This window comes from Danio rerio, chromosome 1 (assembly GCF_049306965.1).
Source record: "Danio rerio strain Tuebingen ecotype United States chromosome 1, GRCz12tu, whole genome shotgun sequence".
Taxonomy (NCBI): domain Eukaryota; kingdom Metazoa; phylum Chordata; class Actinopteri; order Cypriniformes; family Danionidae; genus Danio; species Danio rerio.
In genome coordinates, this window is record NC_133176.1 from 35,947,080 (window position 1) to 35,969,750 (window position 22,671).

General features: G+C 33.3%; 1 long non-coding RNA gene across 3 annotated transcripts; it reads left to right on the forward strand.

Annotated features, from left to right (window-relative positions):
- The first annotated feature begins 14,677 nt into the window (after positions 1–14,677).
- LOC137490019 (uncharacterized) lies at positions 14,678–17,606 on the forward strand. 3 transcript variants are annotated; one of them, XR_012404261.1, is made up of 7 exons: positions 14,678–14,791; positions 14,896–15,027; positions 15,692–15,803; positions 15,924–15,978; positions 16,079–16,151; positions 16,226–16,402; positions 16,712–17,606. It is a non-coding gene; the product is annotated as an uncharacterized lncRNA (long non-coding RNA). The 3 variants fall into 3 exon arrangements; XR_011009365.2 differs by having other exon boundaries at positions 15,722–15,803; XR_012404272.1 differs by having other exon boundaries at positions 14,942–15,027.
- Positions 17,607–22,671: the final 5,065 nt, after the last annotated feature.

Sequence of the window (22,671 nt, forward strand, 5' to 3'; positions counted from 1 at the left end):
CAACAACTACTACTACTACTACTACTACTACAACAACAACAACACCAACTACTGCAACCTTAATAATGATAATCGTATTAATACTTATATTAATGACAATGAAAAGATAACAGGTGGACAGGTCAGAACAGTAATAATAAGAATGATAACAAAAGTAAAAGTAATACCATTAAGGATAAAAGTGACAGGGGGAAGGGGAGGTTGGGAAATCAGGGAGAGGACAAGTAATAATAATAATAATAAAAATAATAATAATAGTAGTAGTAATTAGAAGAGGAAGGTAAATAAAAAATAAAAAACAGAAAAAGAATGCGAGGAATAGAAGAAAAGGAAAGAAACAAAAAGAGTCAAAAAATAAAGTTCAGCAAATAAAACAATAATAATAATAAAATAATAAATAATAAAAAAATTATAATAAAAAAAACACATTACTATTAAATGACAATTACGAATTATACAAACCCACAGGAAATAATAATATTAATAAGATGTATGATGGAGTATTAACACTGTAACTATAATATACTCATGCTGGTAATAATAATAATAATAATAATAATAATAATAATAATAATAATAATAATAATAATAATAATAATAATGATAATAATAAAAACAACACCAGTTTTAACAATAACTTGAGATGGTGGAAGTTGTATGGTGAGCATTGTGGTATAAAGTGTTTGTCAGCTGCTGTCACACTTGACTTTTCTTTCCATAGACTTCCCTTCATACGCACGCGAATGCGTCAAACCAGAAACGCAGGGTCATGCGTCAAGTTTAGCAGGTTACTGCATGCAAAGTTCAAGCTTGGTGAACTCTGACCTGCGAAATCGCATCACTTGACTGCGTAAGACCAGCCGAGGATCAAAACATGACTTCTCTGGACAGAAATTTAAAACATGGAGCAATTGCTCACTTTTTAAATGTCTAATCATGTGTTTCATCCCGCCCCTTTTCGCACCTCCGCATGAAAGAATTTTGCATTTTCAAACTTTAGTATGACGGCAGCTTAATGTTGAAGCGGGGTGGGTACTAAACTTTACTGTGCTGCAGTCCTCCAGGAACTGAGTTTGACCTCCATGGTATATAGCATACTTTTAAAGCAACTGCCAACATTTATCACAATCACATATCCAATAATAATAAAAAATAATAATAATAATAATTAATTTATTAACAAACTCAATCTAAAGCATAAACATTTTTTTAAAAATTGGTCAACACTGATCCCCATGTTGCTCCAAACCTGTAGGAGTAATAAAAAACAAAACAAATAATGTATGCATACATATTGCATACATATAAGAAAGTCTTTATGCTATAAATACCACTTTTACTTACTTCATTTAAAGTTTTCCAGACAACTTCATTCAGCCACTGCAAAAATGTAAGAGCTGTTTAAAGGGGAGATTTTTTAAAAACATTCTTAGTTATTTAGTAAGATAGCTAATATTCACCTTCCATTGCAATTAAAAGGCTTAACTAGGTTCATTAGAAAAAGTAAACAAAGTTTTAAGAAATACTGTGACATTTTTTGCTCTGTTAAACATCACTTGGGATATATTTGAAAAAGAATGAAAATTTTAAAGAAGACTGAATAATTTTGCCTTTAAATGTACGTAATTCATATATAATACTTACCTTTAAATAAGCTCTACTGTGGCATTACTTGACTCCTGATGTAGAAGGCTAAAAACATAAAAGAAACAAAACACACACACAAGCACACATGCACACAGGCACACAAACACACACACACACACACACACACACACACACACACACACACACACACACACACACACACACACACACACACACACAGTGTGCTGCAGTAAAATGTGTTACTCTCTCCTCAATGCTGACCATGCATAAAAAAAATAAAAAAACTGAACAGCAAAAAACACAAAATAATTAATTATTTTTTTGTAATTTTAAAATAATTGTAAAAAAATAAGCATATCAAAAGAACACACAAATACTCTAGATATGGATAGAAACATGTTTGTCAAACACAGGCAAATACTGTGTCAATTCTCAATAAAAAGTTTAAAACAATTATAAAAAAAATAATAATAATTTAAATTGGCAACAGTGAAAACCAAAGGATCCAATCTTTTATTGCTATAATTAATATTTACTTTAAAAATCTCTTGACAACAAACTTTTTTATTGTCTCTAATATAAATTGATAGTTGTAAACACAGCTCTGAAAAATACTTAGCAACAAACTAACGACCTGGTCCTGACAGTGGAGCTGTGTGTGGATAGCTATGTGAATAATCTTTTTTGTGATTCCCTGTAATGATTTCTCTGCACATGTTACCTTACTGAGGTGATGGATTGGAATGATTTTTGAGTGCATAAAAACTGTACATTATGACAATATGCAATATCCAATAAATAAATATACATAAAAAAGTAATGTAAGAAGTTATATGAGGAGAGGCTAACTAGCTAACAATGTAGCTTTTAAGTAAACAGTTCAAAATAAAAACATAAAACAGCCTTATTTTAGAAACCCTCAAAAAGATTTGAACACATTTTACTTACTCGTTGTAGATTCTTATTTAAAGCCTAAAACATATCAGACTACATCTGAATTGATGGACAGAGAATAGAGCACACAGCAATAAACAAATCAAACACATGGCTCCCTTAAAGGGCCAGCATTTTCTGAAAACTTTTTCTAACACCTTTGTTTTTACAAGACAGACAGACTGTGGGAGTGTGTGGTGATGCCTAAATCATTGATTTCTGTCTTTAAAATGCAGGTCTCTATAAATAGCAACAAAAAGCATCAGAGTAGATGGGACAGTAATGGTTGAACAGTAATTTGCCATTTATTGTCACTGTTACCTGTAAATAACTGTAATGTATTATTTGCACTACACAATTTCATACAAATCCTACTCTTTTTACAGTAAAATACTGTTTCCTTTCACTACAGCAAAGCACTGGCTTTTTTTACAGTTATTTGCTGCATAATCTACAGGGTAACAGTGCAGTTAAGCTTTAACCCTAATTAAACACACCTGATCAAACTAAATCTAAAGGTAGTGTGTTGAAGCAGGGCTGGAACTAAATTCTACTGTGCTGCGGCCCTCCAGGAGTTTGACACCCATGGTGCATTCAATGTTAAAAACATAAAAGGAACAAAAAATAATAATAAATAAAAAAATTAAAAAACAGAGATGGCTGCAGGCTGCAGTGAAATTCAGCGTATCATCAATGCAATGTCTCACTTTCCCCTTAAWATATATATATATATATATATATATATATATATATATATATATATATATATATATATATATATATATATATATATATATATATATAAAATTATATCTAAAATATTAATAGCAACATAAAGCATCAGAGTAGATGGGTATTTGTAATTTATAATGGGTAAATGGGTTATAATGGATACATTTAATTTATAAAACAGTAATTTGTAATTTAATAAACAGTCATTTACCATTTATTATCACAGTAAATATCTGTAATGGGTGCATAAAGTAAATGACTGTAATTTATTCTTTGCACTTCACAATTTCATACAAATCCTACCCCTTTTACAGTAAAACACTGTTTCCTTTCATTACAGCAAAACACTGGCTATTTTACAGTTATTTACTGCATAATCTACGGTAAGGGTTAACAGTGTCTCCTATAATGATATAATAATAATAATTATTATTATTATTATTATTATTATTATTATTATTATTATTATTATTATTATTATTATTATTATTATTATTGGTGAACTATCCCTTTAAATATCAGTAGTCCAAAGTGTGATATATAAAACTGCATTAATGAGATTCATTACAGTCACAACTGTAAGCTAAAATGCCTTTTCATGAGCAAATGTTTAAATTAAGCCTTAATAACAGCTAGCCTTACTGTGAAAGTTGCCAGGGTAATATATAAAGTGAAGTGAAGAAATATTAAATTACATTATTTTAAACATTTTTATACCATCATATGTGCAGTGTTAGATATCACATTGAGAGTTACATTGTGAGATATACTATTGACTTAATCACTTGTGTGTGATATATGAAGTTAGTAATAATCAAATTAATTGTCCCAATTCAACTCATGATTAGTGCTTTCTCATGATTCTAGTGCTTTCACAATGTAGACTGGGTCAAAGCAGCTTAACATAGAAGTTCTAGTAAACTGAAAATGTGTCAGTCCAGTTTTCAGTTGAAGCTCAGTTTAGTTAATTTAAGTGTGGTTCAATTTACACTGTCTATCGATGCACAGCTCCACAAGTCCCAAACCAAGCAAGCCAGAGGTGACAGGAGAGAGGAACAAAACTTCACCATTTGATGACAGTGAAGGGAAAAAAAAATCTTGATAGAAACCAGGCTCTGTTCAGCATGACCATTTCTCCTCTGGCCAAACTTCCTTTGCACACTCCTAATCACACTGTCAAGAAATACTTGCCTCTCCATAAACAAACAAACAAACAAATAACTATTCTGCTTCAATCTGATGTTAAATCATTTAAGTAAGGTTTGCACTTATATACAGTGTTGCCAACTATTTTCAATGAAAAGTGGATCTAAGACCAGCGACGTGATGATCCCAAGGATTCCATATCCGGGACCAGGCCATATCCTGAGCTGCTGCTGCGCTGATGGTCGTGGGGAGTGGAGAACATGTGTCTGATTCCAGCGACGCTCCAGGGACAGACGAGTCTTCATTGAGGCCATCTTCCAGCATAAACCACGGCGAATGAAGTTCTGCACAAGACTTTTGGCCAGCGGAGAAATTAAAATGGTCGTGCCCAACTGAGTCTGGTTCTCTCAAGGTTTTTTTTCTTCACTCCCATCAGGTGAAGTTTTTTTTCCCTCTCCGCTGTCGCCACTGCCTCGCATGGTTCAGGATTGGTAGAGCTACGCATCGATGAATTTGCTCTTCAGTGTTTGAACTCTCAGTAATGATTAAATCACACTGAACTGAGCTAAACTGAACTGAACTGAACTTAAACACTAAAACCTGAACCACACTGTTCCAGTTACTATGACCATTTATGTGAAGCTGCTTTGACACAATCTACATTGTAAAAGCGCTATACAAATAAAGCTGAATTGAATTGAATTGAATTGAAAAGTAGCTAAAACCTGCATGAAAAGAAGCTAAATGTTGCCAGATGACGTCACGCACTAATTTGCATATCAGTGACATCATCACGTAGTATCTGACTAGGGTAAGCCCATCATATCTCTACTCTCTGAGGCGCCATGTATTATATTATATTAAAACATTACATCCAGATACACAATAAATAAGTTCTTATGAACTGTTACAATCTTTTAAACAATCACAACTTGTGTACTTACTTTTTAACTTGTTTAATTTGTTTAAAGCAAAAACATTTATAGCACTATTGAAATTTATTGCTACCTACATTACCAACAATTTTACTTGTTAAAAAATATCTGTAAATTAACAGTTTAAGCTAGCAATTCACTCCCCTGAGTGAAACCCGCAGCCACTGCTCTTTTGAGTCACTTTTTAAAAGTTGCTAAAAGTAACCAAATGAATGTTAAAAATTGCTAAATTTGTTGATAGGGGCTTTTGAAAAAAAAATAATAATAAAATAAATAAATAGTTGCTAGGGTAGTATAAAAAGTTGCTAAATCTAGCAACAAATTTGCTAAGTCGGCAACACTGCTTATTTATATATTTATTTTGAGTGCATGGTCTATGAAGCAATTAATATAGACACAGAAATAACACTATTTTCTCATTTACCAAATATTTATTTAAATATAATATTCCAGATTAATTTAAAACATCTTCTTTTGTGTTTGACAGAGAAACAATAGTCATGAAGGTTTGAAAAGAGTAAGTGTAAATGGTAAAAGGATTTTCATTTTTGTCTTATTGGTTTTATACTTTAAGTCTCTATTACCCATCGTTGAGGCTTGCCCCACACTCTGAGAAACAGTGGTTTATAGTAAGAAATAAAGTTACAGTTGAAATACAGTTACAAGTCAAGCTATGATGAGATACTGTAAGTAATAATAATTAGATTTATTTGAGTAATAAACTTAAATGAATCATTTTAAAGTCTAAAAGCTGTGAACTAAAAGTAACACTACAGTGTTTTTCCTATGAGTATTTCAGTCAGCATCTTATAAAAGGATTAAGTATTGTACACTTTAATGTCAAACGGCTGAAATACTTATAGTCACTTTATTTTAGTCGCAATACATTTAAAGTCGCAATTACATTTTTATTGTGAGAAGCAAGCTTGTATATGAAGCAGTTAACAGATCAATATAAGCACATTTATTGTCCATTATAGAAGCACCACCTTGAAATTCTTAGATGTTGGTTAAGATTACACTGTGCTAAAGAACCTCTTAGAGATCCACAGAGCTGTTTTACACAATAGCTTTTTTTTTCAGTGGCTGCTGAATGTGCAAAAAAACAAACAAAAACTCTCACCGTCTGCCATGATGTTGTTTATTATTCAGTTTTGTTGTCAAGAGTGAGGTGAATTTTACATTAGTGAAAGCTGGAAAGCATCTCCTTCTCAGTCTGGCTATTTCTGTCCTATTCATTCTTCAGTAACACCTGCAAACCCCATATAATAACTGTTATTTATCAGCCAGCTCAAACAAGCAGATAAACAAAGGAGAAGAAAAGGAAGAGAGAAAAAATAATATCCACTGAAATCATTAACAAGGTGGGAAGACAAATAAGGAGACCCCTCTGTTTAGCTTGTTTTGTTGAGAAAGTTATTACTTTGCTTTTGTGAACATCCAGTGCTCTCATGGAAGCATTTCAACATATTTGCAGGATAAAAGAATCAATTACATTAGGAGCACAGAGGCAAACAAATGTATCTATGAGCTATTGACAAACTCAGAAATGAGAATACAGGAGTAAGGTAGAAATATCAAGTGGCTCTTACCGGGTGAATGCTGACAGATGTGAGGGGGCACAGATGAAAAAAAAAAAAAAAAAAAGCAGCCCATTTGTGATCAGCTGTTTAATGCTGGAGCCAGAATTAAGCTCTTCCATGTCATGGTCAACCTTTTCTTCTAAAAAGGAAGGTTTTTCAATAGCATTGTGTTTTTTAACAAAGCCACAAATTCTTTAATTTTTCCTGAGTGGACTGAGTAATTCAATAGTAACAATTATTCATTTAATTTTTATTAGGATTGAGAAGCATTTTAAGTCCAGGTTACATTTGTGTAATTTGTTCAAAGTTTCATTCTTTGCAGGCCTTTCAGAAATTAGTTTTGAATGAATAAAAACATTAAGCATACATTGAAAAGAATACACAAATTCGAATATTTGCATTTATCGTTTATATATATATATATATATATATATATATATATATATATATATATATATATATATATATATATATATATATATATATATATATATATATATATATTCACTACACAGGTTCGAATCCTGTTGAGGACATGTACATTCTAATTTTTATTTTATTTTTTTATTTATTTTGGTTATTTACTGTTCTGCTTTACAGATATTAAAATCAATAATGCTCACAATGACACTGACACCAAGTAATAAGAATCTTTATTTGGTATGGACATGTTTTGTTGCTGTGAAAAAGTGACGAATCTGCCAATCTGCAAACGTGAATAGCTTACATCTGGAAAGGGACACCAGTTAACACGGTCACCAGATAAACCGTAACACTGGTCCACTTATCTTTGCGGCTGCTACCTGCATATAATTATAATAGATGCAAGTTGCAGCTCTATGCACGGAAAAAGACAACAGCAGTCTGCAGCCGAGAAGAGGAAGAAAGTACAAGATGAATCGTGTGCATCACTTTCAGGTAACTTCCATGAATCTGGAAAACATATTTTTGGTTGTTCAAGTAAATTAGTGAGGCTAACGTTTAAACTTCTCCACAACTGCTATGCATTGTGCTTTAGACAGGACATGTTCTTTGACTTTTCGTGTTTGCCCCTCTTCCCCATGTTGCAGCTAATTACACAAACTCAATTAATGTTATTAACTTTTGCAATACTTTACAATTCTGTTTGCACACTAGCTACATACACATGTACTCCACAATTCTTTGCAGACAGCAGTTATCATTGTTTATTGCTTTTTATATTTCTATACATTTCTTATTGCTGTTATTGCTTGTATCACTGCAATGACAATAAAGTCTCTTTAGTCTTTTTTGTGCATTACAGTATGAAATAACAAAACCGACTTATATTCTGTGATTTCTGAAAGATCAATTATATAAAATGACTCAAATTACTGTAAATCACGGGCCAGAAACCATATTTATTGCATGAATTCATTAATGAATTTTTTTTTTTCTAAATGTTAACAAAGTTTTTTGTTTAAAAATACACCAATTCATTCTTAAAAACCACAAATGTATTTGATTTATACTGATGGAAGGGTCAGCTTTTGTCACCATATTACTGTGCAAATTAAATCCATGTTAGTTGTAGTTTAGACGCACTATGAAGATTGCTGGACTAGCCTAATGTTTTAATTGTATGTCATGAGCTTTTTTCTTTAAATGACTCATTTCTGTATTGTTCATGGAGGTCAATGCTGAAAATTGTCACAAAAGAAGATGAGGTGGCCTGACCAGCACTGCTCCAGAGACACCAGCAGCTGCCCATGTACAGGATGCAGCACTGAGGACCGTCTATCTCTACAGGTACAGAGAGGGTTTTATTCCTTACCCTCTGTAATTGTTTAAAATTATGTTTCTGCAGAAGACATAACAGTGTTTACTTAGATGTAAGCTATTATTTTGTAATGTAAATTTGAACGTTTAATTATACTTTGAGGGTTTATATGCATATTTATGTATATAAATAAATAAATAAATAAATAAATAAATAAATAAATACATGTTTTATTATTTACATGAATTATTAGCCCGCCTGTTTATTTTTTTACCCCATGTTCTGTTTAACAGAAAGCAGATTTTTTCAACACATTTCTAAACATAATAATAACTCATCTATAATAACATTTTTTTTTATATCTTTGCCTTGATGACAGTAAATAACATTTTACTAGATATTTTTCAAGACACTTTTATACAGCTTAATACATTTAATACATTTTATACATTTAAAGGCTTAACTATGTTAATTAGGTTAGCTAGACAGGTTAGGGTAATTAGGCAAGTTAATGTATAACGATACTTTTTTAGTAGACTATCAAAAAAATGTAAAGCTTAAAGGGGCTAATAATTTTGTCCTGAAAATGATGTTTTCTGAAAATTAAAAATAGTTTTTTTTTTTTTTTTTATTCTAGCCAAAATAAAACAAATAAGACTTTTTCCAGAAGAAAAAAATATTATCAGACATACTGTGAAAATTTCTTTGCTCGGTTAAACATAATTTGGGAAATATTTTAAAAAATAAAAAATAAATAAAGGGGGGCTAACAGTTCTGACTTCAACTGTATACACACACACACACACACACACACACACACACACACACACACACACACACACACACACATATATATATATATATATATATATATATATATATATATATATATATATATATATATATATTATTCAAGGGCATTTATAAATTGTCACCTTAGAACTATACGGCTCTATCTGACATTTTTTGACAAAATTGAATTATTGACATATTCAAATTAAATGACAATTTATTTACATTATGGGATGTTTTTTTAATAAGTAGTTTACATTTTAGGATTTTTTTATTAAAAAAAAAAAAGTTACATACATACTGTTTTATATGGAATGCAAAAACTTTAAAGCTTATTATTTCAAAATCATTCAGAACGCAGATATAACCTTATAATTCCAAGGTGACAACATGACACTATTTAAAGTGTTCCCATTTATTTATTTATTTATTTATTTATTTATTTATTTATTTATTTATTTATTTATTTATTTATTTATTTTTATTTTTATTTTTTATTTATTTATCTGGATTGTCTACAATATTTACTTAGATTGATATGCAACTATTTATTAAGCTAAAGTAGGGTAAAGGGTATACAGTACTTTTAGCATAAGTTTAAAAAAGGATGTTAAAGCCTTATTCATTTTTATTAAAATGAATAATACTTTAGAACGAGTACTTACTAGACTTAATAATCTCCAGTTTACTTAATTATTCATAATTAAAGAAAGCCATTCCATTGATATTTTGGCAGTGTACTTTGGGTCATTGTCCTGCTGGAAGATGAACTGCGCCCCATTCTGAGGTCAAAAGCACTCTGAAGCAAGTTTTCATTCAGAATGTCTCTGTACATTGCTACATTCATCTTTCCCTCTATCCTGACTAGTCTTCCAGTTCCTGCTGCTGAAAAACATCACCACAGCATAATGCTGCCACCACCATGCTTCACTGTAGGGATGCTATTAGCCCGATAATGAGCAGTGCCTGGTTTATTCAAAACGTAACACCTGGCATTCACTCAATTTTCAATTTTAATCTCATTAGATCAGAGAATTTTGTGTCTTATGTTCTGCGAGTCCTTCAGGTGTCTTTTGACAAATTCCAGGCAGGAATAGGCTTCTGTCTGGCCACTCTACCATACAAGCCTGATTGGTGGATTCCTTTACAGATAGTCCTGCTTTAAGGTTCTCCTCTCACCACACAAGAATGCTGAAGCTCAGACAGAGAGACCATCGGGTTATTGATCACCTCCCTGACTAGGGCCCTTCTCCCCCGATCACTCAGCCTAGATGTCCGGCCAGCTCTAGGAAGAGAAACTTTCAGGGCAACAGACATTTTTCTGTAACCTTCCCCAGCCTTGTGCCTCGAGACAATCCTGTCCCGGAGGTCTACAATCAAGTCCTTTGTCTGCATGCTTGGTTTATGCTTTGAAATACACTGTCAACCCTGGGACCTTATATAGACAGGTGTATGCTTTTTCAAATCATGTCCAATCAGCTGAATTTACAACAGGTGAACTCCAGTTAAGCTGCTGAAACATCTCAAGATTGATCAGTGGAAACAAAATGTACCTGAGCTTTATTTACAGCTTCATGAAAATAATTTTGTACATGTGGTTTTTCAGGTTTTTTATTTGTAAAAAAAATTGCAACAATTAGGAAAAAAATCACATTGTCAATATGAGGAATTGTGTGTAGAATTTTGAGGAAGTAAATGAATTTTGGAATAAGGCTGTAACATTAAAACAATGAAAAAAAATTAGCGCTATGAATACTTTCTGGATGCACTGTATCAATTATTTCATTCATTCATTCATTCATTCATTCATTCATTCATTCATTCATTCATTCATTCATTACATCAATGTCCACACAATATCATACTAAATGAAGCATAAAAGGCTGAACTATGTTTCCATATTTTGTCTATAGTTTTAGCTTATAAGATTTAAAAAAAGGATCAGTGATGCATTTTTGTCTGGATAGATTTTTATAAAATAGGCGTTCAAGCATTTTTCACACAAAAAAAAATTAAATTAAATAATAATGATAAAAAAATGAATGAATGAATAAATAAATTACTTTCAGTTCTGTTCAGGTAGAAATTTACTTTCCATTCTTCTATCACTGAACAGTTGTAAAGGCAGGAAAACAGTTGATTTTGAATAAACTGCTTTGTCTGAAAAAAAAAAAAGAATCTGGGTTGGCAATGCATTGCATGAACAAAAAGTTGAAAAGTTCAAACAGGTAACAGGAAGGCTTTGGTAAATAAATGCCTGCCGTGCTGCTGTGACAGTCTCTAAAGACCATCCCTCGAGTTGTTAGCCGTATAGAGCGATTTAAAGGAACAAAAAACACAGGGACGGTTCGTCCACACTCTCAGAGGAAGCCGAGTGCCATTGATGTTGTTCCATTCTTGACCTCGCAGCTTCCAGATCCGGAGCGAGAGACCCAGACAAAACGGAACTATCACAGGGATAAATTAGCAATGTCCCATGTGGCTCGGGACAAAAAGAATGGCATTTTTACAGAGAGCCTTTGTTCTGGGGAAAGTCAAAAGAAGCCATGTGGATCCACTCTCCTTCATTTCCCCCATCAGAAAACACGTGCTCGCTGTGAACAAGGGAAGAGGAGAAGAGGAGGGAGATTAGAGACTCTCCACGCTGATTCTCTCTTCTCCCAGCAGGAGCAAGCTATCGAATCACAGGCCATGGACAGAATGGTTTTTAATGAGCCATCAGACATATTAAGACTGATAAAAAAAAGAGCCATATCCTCTAATTTCCCTTCATTAATTAGACGGAAGCCAGACTCATCAAAGGCAGCCGGGGAGCCTCCTCATGGTGGGAATGGTGAAATGGGGGACAGAGAGGAGATTTGGTTCCAGGGCGCATCAAAATTTCCCCCCTGGGACAACATCTATTCCCTTACGCTTGGGAGGGAAGAGGGAGAGACAGTAGGAGGACTAGAAATCCACTAAGCATGGACAGACTGAGAGGTTGCTTTGTGAAAGAGACCAGCATGTTTGGGGCTCGAGGCAGTTACATTTCAAGGAAATCTTCTTCAAAAATGTAATTATGTAATGCACAAATCAGGCCAAGATTTTTATAAAAAAGATTTAATGTTATATAGGTTTTTTATATGCTAAAATTTAAGATATATAATTTAGTGTCACATGATTTGTTTAGTTTTTTAACATTGCTATATTTTAGAAAGTAGGATATAGAATTTACTTTTAGATATATTTGTGTACTTGTTAATAGTTTTTTCATTTATTTGTTTTAATTTTGAGGCAGGTGACATATTTTCTAACAGGCATGCCAGGTTTCTATGCTCTCGCAAGGCTGAGGAAATAGGACACTTTTGTTTAGTGATATCTACAGTGGCAAGTGCAAGTCTCTTTTGTTGTAGAAGCAGAAAATGGAGATGCTTCTTTGATCATGGATTTCTGCTCGCAAAACTTGAAAGAAAATAGGTTAGGAAGTGTATCAAAAAGACCCTTTAAAGATCCATAGCATGTGTCATAACTATAAATGTTTTATTATTATTATTATTATAAAAACTATATAAAAATGTTATATTTTTTTCTAACCTTGGCTTGTCACAGTAAGGTATTATTTGCTTTTTGTCAAAAAAAAATCAGCTGTTACATTATTGTTGCGTAATATAATATAATATAATATAATATAATATAATATAATATAATATAATATAATATAATATAATATAATATGGCAACACAGTGACACAGTTGGTAGTGCTCTCGGCTCACAGCAAGAAGGTCGCTGGTTCAAGCCATGTCTGGGTCAGTTGGCATTTCTGTGTGGAGTTTGCATGTTTTCCCCATGTTTGCGTGAGATTCCTCCAGGTGCTCTGGTTCCCCCACAACTCCAAAGACATGTACTATAGGTGAATTGGATAAGCTAATTTGCCCATAGTGTATGTGTGTGAATGGAAGTGTATGAGTGTTTCCCAGTGATGGGTTGCAGCTGGAAAAGCATGAGCTATGTAAAACATATGCTGGATAAGTTGGCGGTTCATTCCGCTTGGTCGACCCCAGGTTAATAAAGGGGCTAAGCCGATAAAGAAAATGAATGAATGAATGAATGAATGAATGAATGAATGAATGAATAAATGAATGAATGAATGAATGAATGAATGAATGAATGAATGAATGAATGAATGAATGAATGAATAGTATAATTTATGCAGCATGGTGGCTCAGTGGTTAGCACTGTCATCTCACAGCAAGAATAATTTTTCCGTAGTGTATGGGTGCGTGTGTTTGTGTGTGTGTGTGTGTGTGTGTGTGTGTGTGTGTGTGTGTGTGTGTGTGTGTGTGTGTGTGTGTGTGTGTGTGAATGTGTGTATGGGTGTTTTCCAATACTAGGTTTCAGCTTGAAGGGCATCCACTGTGTAAAACACATGCTGGAATAGTTGGTGGTTCATTCCGCTGGGGCGACCTCTGAAATAGACACTAAGCTGAAGGAAAATTAATGAATAATATAATATATAATATAATATAATATAATATAATATAATATAATACTTTATTTGGTACACCTGTTCAAAAGCTCGTTGACAAATACACTTCTGGTCAAAAATCAGAGGTCGGTACACTCTCAGAAAAAAAGGTACAATGAGGGTACAATTTTGTTCCTAGAGGGAACAAAATATAAAATTGTACCTTTAAAGGTCCCATATTGGTCCTTAGGGTACAATTTTGTACTCAAATGGGCTATAAAGGTACAAATGTCCAGATTTAGGTTTGAAAGGTACATTTTTGTACCTTTTATAGCACATTTGGATACAAAATTGTACCGTAAAGGACCAATTTGGCACCTTTAAAGGTACAATTATATATTTTGTTTCCCTATAGGAACAAAATTGTACCCTCAGCTCATAAGATCAAGACACCATATGACACAAATTTTTAATTAATTAATACTAAACATTAATACTAAAATACATAATTAAAAAATATAAAGTTAATAAATTGATTGAATAAAATACTTCAATAATTATTTTTTTAATGTATTCAAATGTAATTTTTTCTCAAAAAATATTTACAATTTAATGTAGAATTAAATGTAATTTTAATAATTAAAAACGTAAAAACTAGTCTTTGCTAACTGTTTAAGACCCTAAATGGGATTTAGAATAAGGATCATGCAGAGTGACAGTATCTTCATTCAGGTGGAGATGTTGCTGTCCCTTTAAGAACTCGGCATGTTGGCAGTGTTTGTTACTGAGGCGGTCGAGTATGCTCATGCTGGCTGTTTACACAGAACTTCGCACGATTTTCAAAGAAAAGTCTATTTTGGAGTCCACACTTTTCAGGTAAATATGTATTTATGACATATTTTCAGTTTCATTTTTACATGTGAAGCCATGTTCTGTTGCTTTTGTCTGACTCTCGTGCCTCGGCTTTCCCTCGCTTAAAGACCGCGAAAAAATTATCCGGACTGCTTGGTGTACGTTTGCCTACAGGATGGAGTTGGCTAAGAGCTGCAGCTTATTAAAGAAGTTAATACAATATGATATTGAAGTCACCGAGGGACATAACGTTATAGAAGGTGAGTAAGTTAACTAACGTTATATGCTATTAGTTTTCTCGGTGTAAAAACACACTTTATCGCCTACGTATTCGCGCCTCATATCTTACGTTACTGCTTTATTAATAAGTGTTGCCACTGCGGAATATAATCGCAACCCAGATACCAAAACACACTCGGGCCAGTTCCAGCTAGTTTCTCGCCTGCCGGAGACTTAAGTTACCCCTCGGCCCGGCTCCATCTGCTGTACTCGGACCGGATGCCTATGGACTCACTGCTCTATTCCGGCCCGAGTGGTCAATCGGGCAGCATTAAGCGAGCCGAAGCTGCCGCATCCGAGCCGGAATCGGCCCGTAAGCAAAGCGAGCGATTATGTAAACGTGGCTAATTACAAACGTGGCGTGTGTAACGTTATTCCTGTAACAGTTACACATCTTCGTTTTAGTGTCTACATTAACGTTGAGGAGTGTCCACAAACTCTCATGTTCAGAATTGTTGGTGCTTCACTCTTGATTATGCTTATGTTAATGTATAATTATTAAGTACCACATTGTATGAATCGACGTTTTAAGTAATGCTTCGTTCTTTAATGTAATAATTAATGTAATACCTTACAGTATTTTAACTATTTTATAAATATCTAAAAATAAACAAACAGTTATTATTTTCTCTTATTGCTTTCCAGAAGTTTTTAAAGTTTCCATTTGACCTTCAGGACAGTTGGAACAACAGAATGCAGCCTGACAGCATCAGACCAATGAAGGCATGTCATATGAAAGCATGGTTCAGTACAAGATGTAAGTATGTCTCATTATCTATACCATGGTTTTAATGGCTTACATACTATTTTAAATTTGTAGGTTTTTACTTACAAACAACAATAAATGTACACCCACATGTTTAAAATTATTTTCTAGGTTTTCATCGAAAGATGAGAGATCAACTGAAGAATGCTATGGACCTGACACTAAGGTACTCTTTCTAAATTTTTCTCTACTTGACTAATATTATTAAATTCTATTTTTTTATGGATTCCTTCATATTTGTTTGTATGCCACATCTTATGTTCCAGGAATTGATTTTACAGCAGCACTTATGTTGCCAGCCTTGTTCAGCGAGAAACTTCAACATTTTGCTGTACTCAGGTGTGTAAGTTGTTTTCTGTTTAGTATATGCTGTGATAAATGCATTTTATAATTCTTGATATTCTTTATATTAGGATGGCAAAGTTGGTAGTGCTGTTACCTTACAGCAAAAAGGTTGCTGGTTCGAGCCTCGGCTGGGTCAGTTGGCATTTCTGTGTGGAGTTTGCATGTCCTTCCCGTGTTCGTGTGGGTTTCCTCCAAGTGCTCCGGTTTCCCCACAAGACCAAAGACATGTGCTATAGGTGAATTGGGTAAGCTAATTTTTCTGTAGTGTATAAATGTGTGTATGAATGAGTGTGTATGAATGTTTGTAGTACTGGGTTGTGGCTGGAAGGGCATCTGCTGCGTAAAATGCTGGATAAGTTGGCGGTTCATTTCACTGTGGCGACCCCAGATCAGGACTAAGCCAAAAAAATTAATGAGTAAATGAATTTTATATTAATCATTTTATCTGTTATACTTTTTTTTAAATCAGTAAATATTAATTATTTTACATTCTGTGCATGTTGATTTTCTCTTCATCAATGATATTAATGTAATTATTGCTTTGTTATTTACAGTGAATCATCTTCACCACATCCAACAGTTCAAGTACAGGAGGACACCACCGACTGGACAACAAGATGAGTCACGGCAGTCTTCAGAGTTGATGGCATTGTGATTGGCCGGATTAATGGTGTGGACGAATATACATTTTTATCCATCTCATTTGAAGAACACCTTGATGTTTCTGCAGTGGAATGTTTTGAATGACCTGTAGACGATGACAAGCCTCGACCCGCTCCAGTTACCAGAGGGATCAACCTTGTTTTTTGTTTCTCTAAATGCTCTTGGATAATAATCACAATCATCAAGTTAATCCAGCACACTGCTCTCATTCATGCATAAAGCAAATTTTTAAATAACTTGTGGCCCTAATGACTATCAAAGAACTTTTTCCAGTTATGAGTGCCTTACATGTCATGTTTACCAAAAGCATAAACATATTGTTACAACAAATTACAACTCTTCTTGAGGAAGTTGAGGAAGAATCTACTGATGTTGAAGAAGAGGCTACTAATGTTTTTGGTTTTCTGCACTGTTGATGCAATTTATAGAGAAACATTGCCTTCGTTCTGAAATACAGAGAAAATGTTGATGACAAATTATTTAATGTGACTGAGTATTCTGACTAAAGACAAACACTTTGGACTTTATAAAGTGCAGGACTTGATGTAGCCTGTGTAATGTGTTTATAAATCTTAAACAGTATTCTTGTGGTCTTTGTATTAAGTGTAGATGATTTACTGTACAGTGAGTGAACAATTTTTATTTGTTATCTAAATAGTTTTTTTTACTGTTTTACATGTCTGCTTTATACTTGCTGTGTAATTTTATTACTTGACACATTCATTTGTGAGTTGTTATAAAATATTATTACATTTCTAAATAAAAATGGACATCTGCGAACCAAAATATTTTATTTGTGCATGTAGTCACCGAAGGATCAAAATGCCTGGGTCAGTACCCTGAAAATGCTATATAATATAAGAAGGTACATTTTCGTACCTTCCTTGGGGGTACAAAATTGTCCCTTAAATGGTACAAATGTAGAAGGTACAATTTTGTACCTCTAAACAGAGGAACAAAATTGTACCCTTTAGGGTACCACCCCAGTGACGGGCCATTTGTACCCTAAAAGGTACAATTTTGTACCTTTTTTTCTGAGAGTGTATAATATAAAAAGGTACATTTTTGTACCTTCAGTGTCTAGGGTACAAAATTGTCCCTTAAAGGGTACAAATGTAGAAGGTACAATTTTGTACCTTTAAATAGAGGTACAAATTTGTACCCTTTAGGGTACCACCCCAGTGACGGGCCATTTGTACCCTAAAAGGTACAATTTTGTACCTTTTTTTCTGAGAGTGTAGGATTTTGAAATGTTTTAATATAAGCTCATCCTGTACACCAAGGCTGCATTTATTTAATCAAAAATACAGTAGAACTTGTGAAATGTTATTGCTCTATAAAATAACTGTTCAAAAGTAGTTTATAATTTAAGTTTTAATATATTCCAGGGGTTTAAAAAATGAGTTTTCACTGTTTCATTACTTCAGTCTTGTATATTGTTGTTGTTATTATTATTATTATTATTATTATTATTATTTTATTTATTTATTTATTTTTTTATTTTTTTTAGTAATGGTAATAGTAATAAAAGTAATAATGACTGGAGTAATATATATATATTTTTAAACTACATTCAATAAGAAAGCAGTTTGTAAAATTATAATAAACATTTAACATTTTTTAATATTTAATAAATGTCGCCTTAATGGACATAATCCTTTTATTAAAAAATAAAAATAAAACTAAAAACTGACCCCAACCTTTACATTTTCTAATTAGCCAATTGCATAGTAGCAATTCAATGCAGTTAAGAATAAAGACATTCTTAAATATTTCTGAATATGATACTTGCATACTGTACACAAAGTAAAAAAAAAAGTGATTACACTTAATTTTTAGGTAACTTCATTAGAGTTGCATATAATACATTTTAAATACTGTAAATACATTTAACAGGTAACATATACTTTCAAAATTTTACTGTTTAACATTTAGTATAGCTAATGCATTGCATTTTTGCTATTCAAATAGATTTTGCAGAATAATTATATTTATTAACTGTAGAATGAACCATGAGGAAATGTGGAGTTTTTGTGTTATTTTCTATAAGATACAACTAAAATATTTCTTTTTACTCAAATTATTTTTTTGTGTGTGTTTGTATTCACTGAGATTCATATGGATTTCAAGTATGAAGTCATGTATATATATTTTTAAGACAAAGTAATTAGAAAAGTAATTTTAAGTACATTTTGTATGATGTAATTAGTAAATAATTAATTTTCAATAAGTTACTTAACTACCACTGTCCAAAAGCCCTTTGGCAAAGACTTATAAATGGCTGGCCTTTAGGTGCTCATGCTAAAGTGTCTGCAATTGCAGAATAAACAACGCTAAAAATAAAAATTCCCAGAATTATTAAGTACCCTTTAAAGGGGGGAATGAATAAAGACATTGTTCAGCGTTTACTCACAAACACTCCATATTCCATTAGAGTAATTGTGTGATAGCTGGTGGCAATGATTCAGAGTCCTATTAGAAAATGAATCCACAACGGTCTTTTTAGCCCTTTAAGCCTGAGTTATTTTAAACTTAATTAAAGAAATATTTTCAGTTTTAGTGATTTATTATACTATATACTGTTGGTTAAGTTATATTACGTTATGCTATGTTATATAACATAAAGGTTATAGTTATATTACGTTGAGCGCTATTAAATGTAATTATGCTCAAGTTCTCTCCTCATGGCATCGAGTCCATCATAATCTACATAAGTCCCACCTATAACAGAAACACTGTTGAGTTGCTTACTGTTTTTATTCCTTTTAAGGTCTAAAGTCCATTAAAGATGTTATCGTCAAGACAATTTGCTGAAGTATGCATTGAATGTTTTCGAAATATTTCACACACAACCACTGCCATGGTTTGCAGAGAATGGTCTGAAAATGTTTGTTTAAACAAAGTTTGTTTAGGCTTGGGGTGACCATGGCTCAATATTATATGTAAATATTTTTATGGTGTAATGTCTCGACTGTGTATTTAAAAATCGAGCTTACTTTGTTTTCATTCTCCTGGCTTGTATGCACGCTAGTGACGTATCTCTGTAAATCAATAGTGTTCAGCTGTGCATCTCGCTCACCTTTTGTTGTGCTAGGGACCCTTTCGAAAGGGTTACACAGTTTATATGAACCTGGCTGAAACAAAATGACTATATTAGCTTAAATGAAGCAACTCCAGGATTCTTATATAAACATGAGGCTCGTCAAACTGGTCGTGGTGGTGGAGTTGCATCAATCTTTAGTGATTTCCTTAATATTAATCAGAGAAAAGGACTTATGTTTAGCTCCTTTGAAGTATTAGCGCTTAATGTTCAGTATCTGGATACTATGCAAAAACCTATGTTATCTCTCGCTTTAATCACCATATATAGACCCCCAGGACCCTATGTCAATTTTCTAAAATAATTTTCTGATTTTATTTCTGACTTACTTGTCAAAACTGATAAAATGCTAATTGTAGGTGACTTTAACATCCACGTAGATGACGCTAACGATACATTAGGGCTCGCGTTTATGGATTTAATACACTCACTTGGGATAAAGCAAAACGTTGTGGGTCCAACCCATCGCTTAAAGCATACATTATATCTAATTCTGTCTTATGGAATCGAGGTTATTGACGTAGACATTATACCACAAAGTGATGATATTACAGATCACTACCTCTTACTATATAAGCTGTGTTTACCTGAAATCAGCAAACCCGCTCCAATACTCCGCCCTAGTAGAACTATTGTTCCATCAACTAAAGATGAATTTATAAATAACTTACCTGATCTCTCTCTATTTCGTAATGCACCCGCAAACTCAAATGATCTTGATGTAGTAACCAGCAGTATGGATGCCATCTTTACTAACACACTAAATACTGTGGCACCCATCAAATTAAAAAAGGCTAGAGAGATTAAAACTGTACCATGGTATAATAGTCATACTCGTGCGCTCAAAACAGCCACCCGCGCCCTGGAACGTAAATGGAAAAAAACTAATTTAGAGGTCTTTAGAATTGCTTACAAAGACAGTATGTCCAGCTATAGGAGGGCTCTAAAATCTGCCAGGACCGAGCACTTGCGCAAACTGATAGAAAATAATCATAACAATCCTAGATTTTTATTTAACACCATCTCTAAATTAGCAAATAATCGGTCATCCTTGGAACAAACTGTTCCACCACAAATTAGTAGTGATGACTTCATGAATTTTTTTAGTGATAAAATAGAAGGCTTTAGACAGAAAATAGGAGATGCCAAACTTTCTGCACCGGCTTATACTCCAAATCCTGTAAATATTTCATTGAATCATAATAATAACCTACACTGCTTCAAAATCATAGAACAGGAAGAGCTAGAGAAAATTATAAATAGCTCTAAACCAGCTACTTGTATGCTGGACTCAATTCCAACAAAATTACTGAAAGAGCTACTACCTGCTATAGGAGAACCTCTTCTTAACATTATCAACTCTTCTTTATCTATAGGCCATGTTCCAAACTCTTACAAGCTAGCTGTTATTAAACCTATTATTAAGAAACCGCAACTAGACCCTAACAACTTAGCTAACTATAGGCCTATTTCAAATCTTCCATTTATGTCTAAAATACTAGAAAAAGTTGTTTCCACTCAATTATGCTCTTTTCTGCAGACGAACAATATTTTTGAAGTGTTTCAGTCAGGTTTCAGGGTTCATCACAGTACAGAAACCGCCTTAGTGAAATAACCAATGATTTACTCTTAGCTGCTGACCGAGGGTGCGTCTCGCTATTAGTTTTACTCGATCTTAGTGCGGCATTTGACACCGTTGACCACAATATCCTCATAAATCGCTTAAAGTCTACAGGTGTCCAGGGACAGGCTCTACAATGGTTTAAGTCATACTTAACTGACCGTTACCAGTTTGTGAATATTAATGGACAGCCTTCACAAGTCAGCCCAGTAAAGTATGGGATGCCTCAAGGATCAGTTTTAGGCCCTTTACTGTTTACAATTTACATGCTACCTCTGGGAGACATTATTAGAAGACATGGGATCAGCTTTCACTGCTATGCAGATGATAATTATATATTTCAACTAAACCTGACGAGACGTCTGAACTGTCTAAACTAACTGAGTGTATCAAAGACATTAAAGACTGGATGACCAACAATTTTCTTCTCTTAAACTCTGACAAAACAGAATTATTACTTATTGGGCCTAAATCTTGTACACAGCAGATCTCGCAACTCAATCTACAATTAGAGGGATACAAAGTTAGCTTTAGCTCTACTATAAAAGATTTGGGTGTCATATTAGACAGCAATCTAACTTTTAAAAACCATATATCCCATGTCACAAAAACTGCCTTCTTTCATCTGAGAAATATCGCTAAATTACGAAACATGCTATCCATCTCAGATGCAGAAAAGCTAGTCCATGCTGTTATGACTTCGAGGCTGGATTACTGTAATGCTCTATTTGCTGGCTGCCCAGCATCCTCTATTAACAAACTTCAATTAGTACAAAATGCAGTAGCCAGAGTTCACCCCAATTTTATCCTCCTTACACTGGCTGCCTGTCAAGTCTCGTATTGAATTTAGAATATTGCTTCTCACCTACACAGCAAAATATGGGGACCCAAAACAACTCTATGGGTGTTAACTTCAACACTTTGAAATTGTCTCATGGGGTCCACTCAAAACAGAGTTAAATCAACACTTTCAAAAGGGTTGGCACATTGACACCGAAGTAAGGGTTAATTTTAACTCTGGGCAGAGTTAAAAAATGTAACTATATTTAACACCGCCTGGTGTAATATATTGTTATTTTATTCAACTCTCTTGAGTGTAAATATGGTAAAAAGGTCAAATAGACTGTAAA